Here is an 8,001-nt window from a genome sequence, read left to right as displayed (position 1 = left end):
CAAATGTGACAACAACCCTCGCCTCGTTCGTTTGCATGGTGCCAGAAATAGTGCATTATATTTCTGAAAGGGAAGTCGAATGTGGATTGGTTTGAAGGGGAATTAAATCGTCCATTTTTGTGTTGGGGTGTAGACAATGCAACAGAGTGTGATTAAGCAGTCTTTAAAACATGCCCAAGAGAGCGACACAGCAAAGGGAAAATAAACTGCTTCGAGTTCCACTGGAAACTTTTTTTCTCTGTTCTCGTTCTCCCTCTTTCTTTCTCTCTCTCTCTCTCTTTCTCTTCTCTGCTCTTTCTGAATGAGAGACTGAGGAGTGCTATGAACCTCTATCAGAAACATGTGTGCAAAGTTTAAAGGCATTGAAGGGGGAAAAGCATGCAAGGGTCCCTCAAAATGGCCTGCGTTTAGTTATGCTCTGAAATCTTCATCTGGGACCAGGTGCCCTGACTAAACCTCACAACCAAACACCAGTGCAGGGAAGATCATGAAACAGCTCTAAATCGCACAGCACCATGACAAAAAGTCACTGAAAGCAAAAAGCTCTAGTTGCAACGGCACCAAAATGTTCATGAGGAATTCTGGCTCCGATTCATTCTCCATAAAACCAAATTGAACTTTGAATCGAATACAAGAAGGAATTGCTTTTCTTTTCCGTTCCTTGCTTCCTTTCTCAGTACTCTCTTTCATTTCTTCTAGCTCTTTGCTCCTTTCTTACCCATTTTTGGGGCCAAGTTCTCAGACATGGCACGTTGAGAGTGTGGAATGTAAAGGGACTGACTAGAGGAGGCTGCCTAGAAAAGAGCACACATCCATTACCAGCACATGACATCATGCAGGAACAAAACGGACAGTAACATTTCCTCTGTAATTATGAGAGCCAATATTCCACTGTAGTCTTCACTGTTTTCTTTTCTTTTCTTTTCTTTTCAGCTCCCTTGCCTTTGCCTTGAGAATATACAGGAAGGTCCATATGAAATTGGGTTACTCATGAAATCTCTCTCTCTCCATCTTGTTATATTATTTGTGGTTTACAGGTCTGTTGCTTGAAAAAAGCCAAATGGGGAACTTTTTATTGCTGCTGGTTTGTAAAAAGCTGAAGAGAACATTTTTTGCAAGAGCATGCTGGAAAAGCAGACATACAAAAATATGCTACCACCACCTTGTGGTAGCTATAATATATTTCTTCCTGTTTATAAGGAGGCACTGTGGGAACATTGAGCATGTTCTTTTAGGTCCTGCCAGAGCCTCACAAAGCAGACATGTGAAACCACATTAAAAGCTTCTGTATGACAAATATACAGATGTGATTTTTAACCCATATATTTCACATCATTTCTATTTTAGATGTACATAAACTAGAAAAACAAATAGGCTCCTGTCAGAGTCTCTGTGTTACTCTTCAAATAGAATTGTGTGTAAAATAAGTAAATATGTGTTTATTTATCTTCATTTTATCCTGTTTATAGTCACAGTGAATCAGGGTCTCTGACCACAAGGGGGAAATACATCCTGGATGGGACTCACAGGACACATACACATTTACAGTTACACCTACCAGCATGCCTTTGAGAAGAAACCACAGAACCCTGAGGAAACCCACATGGACACAGGGAGGACATGTTCAGAACAACACAGAAGGTCAAGATTAAACCAGGAATCCTGGAGCTGTGAGGAGGCAGCAGAAGGCCGTCCAAAAATAAATGAATATGACTTTCTTAAATTTTCTGTACCACTCTTATAGGTTTAATAATAAGGAAGTATATTAGAAATCATGGGAAATTCATGGAGGCCTCCCTTTTTTCTGTTAACTTTAGGTTTGGTTTGTTTTTCAGCAAGAACATATAAAAATACATGGCTGTAATGTTAAAAAATGTCTTTTAATGTAGTAAATGAATTGATGCTTGGTATGTACACCGAGATGACTAGTGTGAGTTGGGTTCGGAGCATTGGTCAGAACCGTGCATTCTTTAAGCTTTTGTTTATGTGTTTGGATCTCCCCTCCTCCTCTTGTGGCCGTGATTGCTTTTGTGTAGCAAATGTGGTGAGTTTGTGCTTGGCAACGGCTGCAGCACAAGCCGGGAAGGGGAATGGAAAAATCTGTGGCATTTAGGTAGAGCTCTGTCATAAAGCTAGCACTAATGAGGCCAGGCTTTGGGGAAAGTGCGGGAAATGGTTTACATATGGATCTGAGAACATGCAGTGCATGTAATGAGACAGAGCAGCACACGCACATACGTACAAACAGACTGACAGACAAACAGACAGACAGAATTTGTGTAAATTGTGTCAGTTACTGCTGATGAAGACACAAACAATCGTAGAAAAGTTGTTTTCAAGGGTCCTTTGAACAATTAATGTTTTATTGGCTCCCTGAAAAGGCTTGCAACCCTCTCTAATATGGAAACACTTTAGGGTAGGGATCTTATAAGGTTAAGGTTCTGAAAGAGAGAGACAGGTAAAGTAAAAGTAATCTTGAATAAGGTGTGTGTGTGTGTGGGTGTGTGTGTGTGTGTGTGTGTGTGTGAGAGAGAGAGAGAGAGAGAGAGAGAGAGTAGAAAGATGTCACGGATTTACACGCAGAAAGAAAAGTTCTTCAAAGGTTTAATAATATTTATCTCATTTATTTTCTATTTTATGTAGAGAGGCCAGACCTTGCATACCGAAGATAAGCAAAAAAAAAAAAAGCAGATGCAAAAGCAACTTGGGAAACCATAGAAATGCAACTGAGGACAAAAGGACAAAGCTTAACAAGGACTAAATCCAAAACCACATAAAAAGGAGGGTTTTATTTATATAAGCGTTTTCATAAAGGCTGCTTTAGTGACAAATCTGCACAATCTATACTATAAATTCATTTTAATGACCCAAAAATGTCATTTGGAACTTAATGGACAAGTTGCATAGGAGAAGTACAACAGGAGTTCCATCAATGCAAAACAGTTTATATCCATTACGTTTACTAAACCATAAAAATAACATCAGTTTGTGGCAGTGGTATTTACAATTTTATTGCATTGCTTGGAGCATCAGTCCAGAATTGCATCAAATTAATGAAACGATATATGAGTAAGTGGCAATTCTGTTGTGAACTAATTAAGCATTATATAGCTGGCTTCATGTGGCTCGCCAATTTGTAAGATAATAAAGTTCTATAAAAAAAAAGTCTTAGTTATTAATGTAGTATTGCAATTGCATCAATTTAGCACATCATAAGCCATTAATTTATAAAGAACCATAGACAAAAAATAAAAAGGGATGCTCAATTTATTTTCATATCATATTATTCTAAAGACTTCCATGTTAATATGGAAGAGAACAGTGTTTCTAGTATGTTCTTCTGTTAAATATTTGACTCTCGTTATTGTGTTTCATCCACAATCTAATACGTTCTGTCAAATATTCTATTAATTACTACTAAGTATGTTATAGGAGTTCTTTGTACCATTTTTGTGCCTCTACTACTTCAGTCACCACAAGCTAGGACATGTCCCCCAGCCAGTGGCTCTCCAAAATAAGCATGTTTTAATGTTCATGAGTAATGCTTAATTACCCAATACATGGCAATTTACAGGCAGAGTGCTGTAGGGCTGTTCAGTAAAAAGACAAGCCCCAATTTCATGGAAAATAACATTAGTGTGAGTGCAGGAATTATCCACAGCATTAGCCCCATTTCATAACCCATATTAACTTAGGCAATTTTACGCGTGCGGTCACAGGGGCGCATAGCAGGGGGGTCTCTGATTGCACTTAAAGTAATTTCATAATAATTAGTTTAGTAGGGAGGAGTGCTCCTGATATTTCTGCTAAAGCCCTCAAGTAAGTGTGTGTGTATACACATGTGACTGTGTGTATGTGTATGTGTACATGTAAGAATATATATGTATGTCCATTAATTCTGCTGTTTTTCTCTTCACTATAGCCCAAGGCTCCATGCAGTGTACTCTCATAGCCTCACTCATCATGTAGCACATAAATACCCAGCCCACTCATTTACTCGAAGTCTCTCAGTGGATCTGCGTCTCCTGGGACCTGAGAGAAGGACTGAATGAAGGGGTAGGCTGTGCCGGGGATGGATTGACTCGATCAGCACAGCAGTTAGAATATGTGGCCTGCGGTTGGCTTAAAGTGTCCCCAGAGAGACTCTCTCACACACACGCTGGGCCTGCTTCATGGAGCAAATGGGGGTTTCGCCCTCTGGGCATTGGAGTATTAAATAGACTGGAGCATGGTTGCTTCTTCTGTACTCCTCTGTACTGCACTATTCGGAGACACAGCTCAGTGCTGCTATCAAAATAAATAAACATGTTGAACCCTGGACTTTTCTCTCATGTTTGATGAAGACAGATATATGTATACATGTAGCATTCTTGTTTTTTTTTACTTGCTCATGGGCCATGATAAGTGAATTAATTACCCTCTATTAAAAGTATATCCATGTGTAAATTCACAGTAAGGCTGAATAATTCGTGAGACGCATTTCATATTTCTTTAGCCATATTTTATATTTCACTCATTTCTGTATATCATATACAGTCAGGTTGTTAATGCATGGAAGTTGCCTTGATAGTTTTGATATACAAATTTGTTTTGTGATGCAATACTACAACTGAACGCTAGATGGTAACACACAATTATTTAAAATGAAGGGAGCTGCTCTTAAGCATACCCTCAGTGTTCTTTGTATAGTCTTGTTCTGATTGAAGCCCTCCTCACTCGCTGCTGGTGGTGATGGCTCTGCATGGACAGCCTAAAGATACATGGAATTGATTGTGGAAAGTACTGCTTAGAAACCATGAAGATGGATTTGGATTGCAAGTGCCACAAATAGTTTTGCACTTAAGTCTCCATCGAAGAACAGCTGATAACCTCAACAAGACAGACTTCATGTTAAACTAGAATGAATTTCCTGGTTGCCCATTTGCACTTTCTGATCATATACACACTTATAGAAGGGAAATAATTTATAATCTTACTATCTGGCATCACCCAGATAAGGATTTGTTTCCTTGTGAGTCTGTTTCCTAATATCTTTCCTAATATCATTGCTGGGAGTTTTTTCTTTGCTACCATCACCTCTGGCTTGCTCATTAGGGATGTATATATTTCTGTAAAGCTGCTTTGTGATAAAGCCCCTTGTTAAAAGTGCTACACAAATAAAACTGAAGTGGAACATGTACTTTTCTAGATACAGCCTACCTTAATAAATACTAGATGTACAGTTACTGACTATTGTGGCAGCTGCACAGTTTGCATGACAGTGGATAGTAGACTATTTTAAGAATTTTAAAACACCACAGTTTGGGCCTTACTGTACACCAAAGTCCACCACCCAGGAGAATATTTTGTCAGTGGTGGTCTTATGGTGGTCCCTGTCCATGAGGTGGATGAGGTAAAGACTGGATCATATACACACACACACACACATCTCTCTCTCTCTCTCCAATCCACCTTTATGTTTCTTTTTCACAGTTTGAAGGAACCCAGATAAGGAAATGCAAACCAACACTGGCATTGGAAGAACACGAGAAACTCCACAGTGTTGTTCTCCTGTCCCTGTTTTGTAAAAAAAGAGAGAGAGAAAGAAAGAGAGAGAGAGAGAGAGAGAGAGAGAGAGAGAGAGTGTGTGTGTGTGTGTGTGTGATCCTGTCTTTTAAAAAAAACAACAAGAACAACCAACCAAGAAGTCAGGTTTCAGGTTATTACTGAATACACACTCTCATTGAGGTTTCCATTGGTGTAATTAAACAGCATTATGGCTATACAAAGCCATATAATTCTCACCCCCTGCTCTTTGCATTATTATGTAGTCCAGCTGATCCTCCTGCACCCATACGAAATATAAGCAGTGAGCTGTCTGGCACAATGCCTTTGTTATACGTCGGACTATTGTCATTCACCATTCAGGCTGCTGTCTTGTCTTTTGTCCACTGCTTTTCCTTCCTCTAGCTGTGTATGTGAAATTTGCCCTTTTCCTGCACTGCTGTTCCATAGCCCATCTGCCCCCCACATGCTCTGTCCACACTCCACACCAGCTGTCCTTCTCTAGTCCCTGGGGTGTAAACAGGTGCTGGTCTTGTGCAGGCTGGAGTGCAGGCACATGGCAACACATGCTGCTTCTTCGGCCTCGGCTCCACACCAGTTTCGTCCTAGTGCTGTTTTCTGCTACTAAACAAAATCCAATCAGTATTTTATCTCTATATTTCATGTCTATATGGTGCTTTGGAAATCACATGAAACAGTTCTTATGTCAGAACAGCATCATGTACACATCTGGCTGCACAGAATTTAGTTCATTCAAACTTTCTGTGACAGGGAATGGATTCCTTCATCTGAAGAGCTTACTCAGAACCTCTCACCACAGTTAGAGAAGTTGATGCCATGCCAAAAGCTCAAAATATATAGTGGTGTCATTGATGGTGTGATATAAAAAGATAAAAGGGAAAGGGGTCATAGGGATGGGCCTCACGGCAGGGCTATATTTAGCATGGGCCTGGTTCTGTCCACATAAAAGGGGCAGGGACTATGTTTGATAATCAATATCTTCAAATAACCAAACTAATCACACTGCAGTCACATTCACCCAACAGGATGATAAAAATAATAGAAAAAAATCATGTTTAGTGTGAAGGTTAGCTTAAGTGGGGCCCTCCATTTTCAGAGCCAACACAGTGGGGGTGTGAACCAGGAATGTGTCGACACTTCACATGCTGAGGGCAGCCAGTGAGGCGCTTCCTTTTACAATGTCTGGCTCTACATTTCACTTGGAAGGCATTGACTTGGAATGACTCAGGATAATATGTTTCTTGTTTCACTAGCATGATATCTCAGGATCTCATTTGATTCACACAGCTTTTAGTTTTAACCAAGTTTCTACAAGAGCATAACCTAATTATGTCTAGGACTTAACATTTGCAGTTTATCTTAGTTGTCTCATTACTGTAGTGTTGTCATACATGCTCTATAATGCTCCATAGTGGATTTGGTCAAAACTGCTGCAATGTTACTGAAATAATTTATATTAACAAGAGCTAGATATGTGGCATCATTGATATACAGTGTGATTTGAGCTCACGGCTAGCAGTTTTATCTAATTCCAAATTTCAATTCCTGATAGCTGATAAGTAAATGTAATGATTTTACATATGATATATTGAGTTAAGGATGGCAAGGTGCTGCCTCACAGCTCCAGGATGCCTAGTCTGATTCCAATAACATAGTAGTAGGTGGATTCTGTGCCCTCAATTGCCCCAGGTGTGAATGAGCATGTGAATGTGTCTGCCCGGTGCCCTGTGATAACCCAACATCCCATCCACTGTGAAATCTCTGTCTCATGTCAAGTCTTTTCAGGATAGGCTTCAGATCCACCATGACCAACTTAACCACCCATTCATGCATAAATTATTTTAAAATATTTAAAGATTCATTCAGTTTATTTTTTATTACTTTTAAATTGCATGATATATGAGGTTTTAAAATTATTATTTTTTAAAAAATCTTAAAAAAAGAAGAAGTGTATATATACCAAGTTCATGACCAAAAAATTTATTTGTAATGAAAATTAAAAAATACTTGTGGACATTATGTGCACAAGAGACGACACGGTTACTGCAGATGAATCAATGCACAGAGAGTCAGCAATGCCTGAATCATCATATTTGTGTGTCTGCACTTTCAGACTTGTAATAGTGTTGACATTCATAACAACAAACACAAAACTCATAGGGAAACCCCCCACCCTTCACTTTTGTCAGAACAACACCTTGAAAGCCATGCAAACCCATCCATCTTCTGGCTACGCTGAAAGGACAGACTTCTCTTAAACAGACATGCTGGGGATTCATGAGCTCCCTGAGTGTTTGCATGGGAAGGACATGCTGAAACAGGCCTGTATTTCAGAGCACTGCTGCCCTTACCCCTGACTGCTGCTGTTACCCCTCCCCGCTGGACATGTGGACTCGTCTCTCTTTATATCCCACTCAATACCTTTCAAGTTATACA

The sequence above is a fragment of the Hemibagrus wyckioides genome, linkage group LG04 (assembly GCF_019097595.1).
Source record: "Hemibagrus wyckioides isolate EC202008001 linkage group LG04, SWU_Hwy_1.0, whole genome shotgun sequence".
NCBI classification, from domain to species: Eukaryota; Metazoa; Chordata; class Actinopteri; order Siluriformes; family Bagridae; genus Hemibagrus; species Hemibagrus wyckioides.
This window is presented reverse-complemented; position numbering follows the sequence as displayed.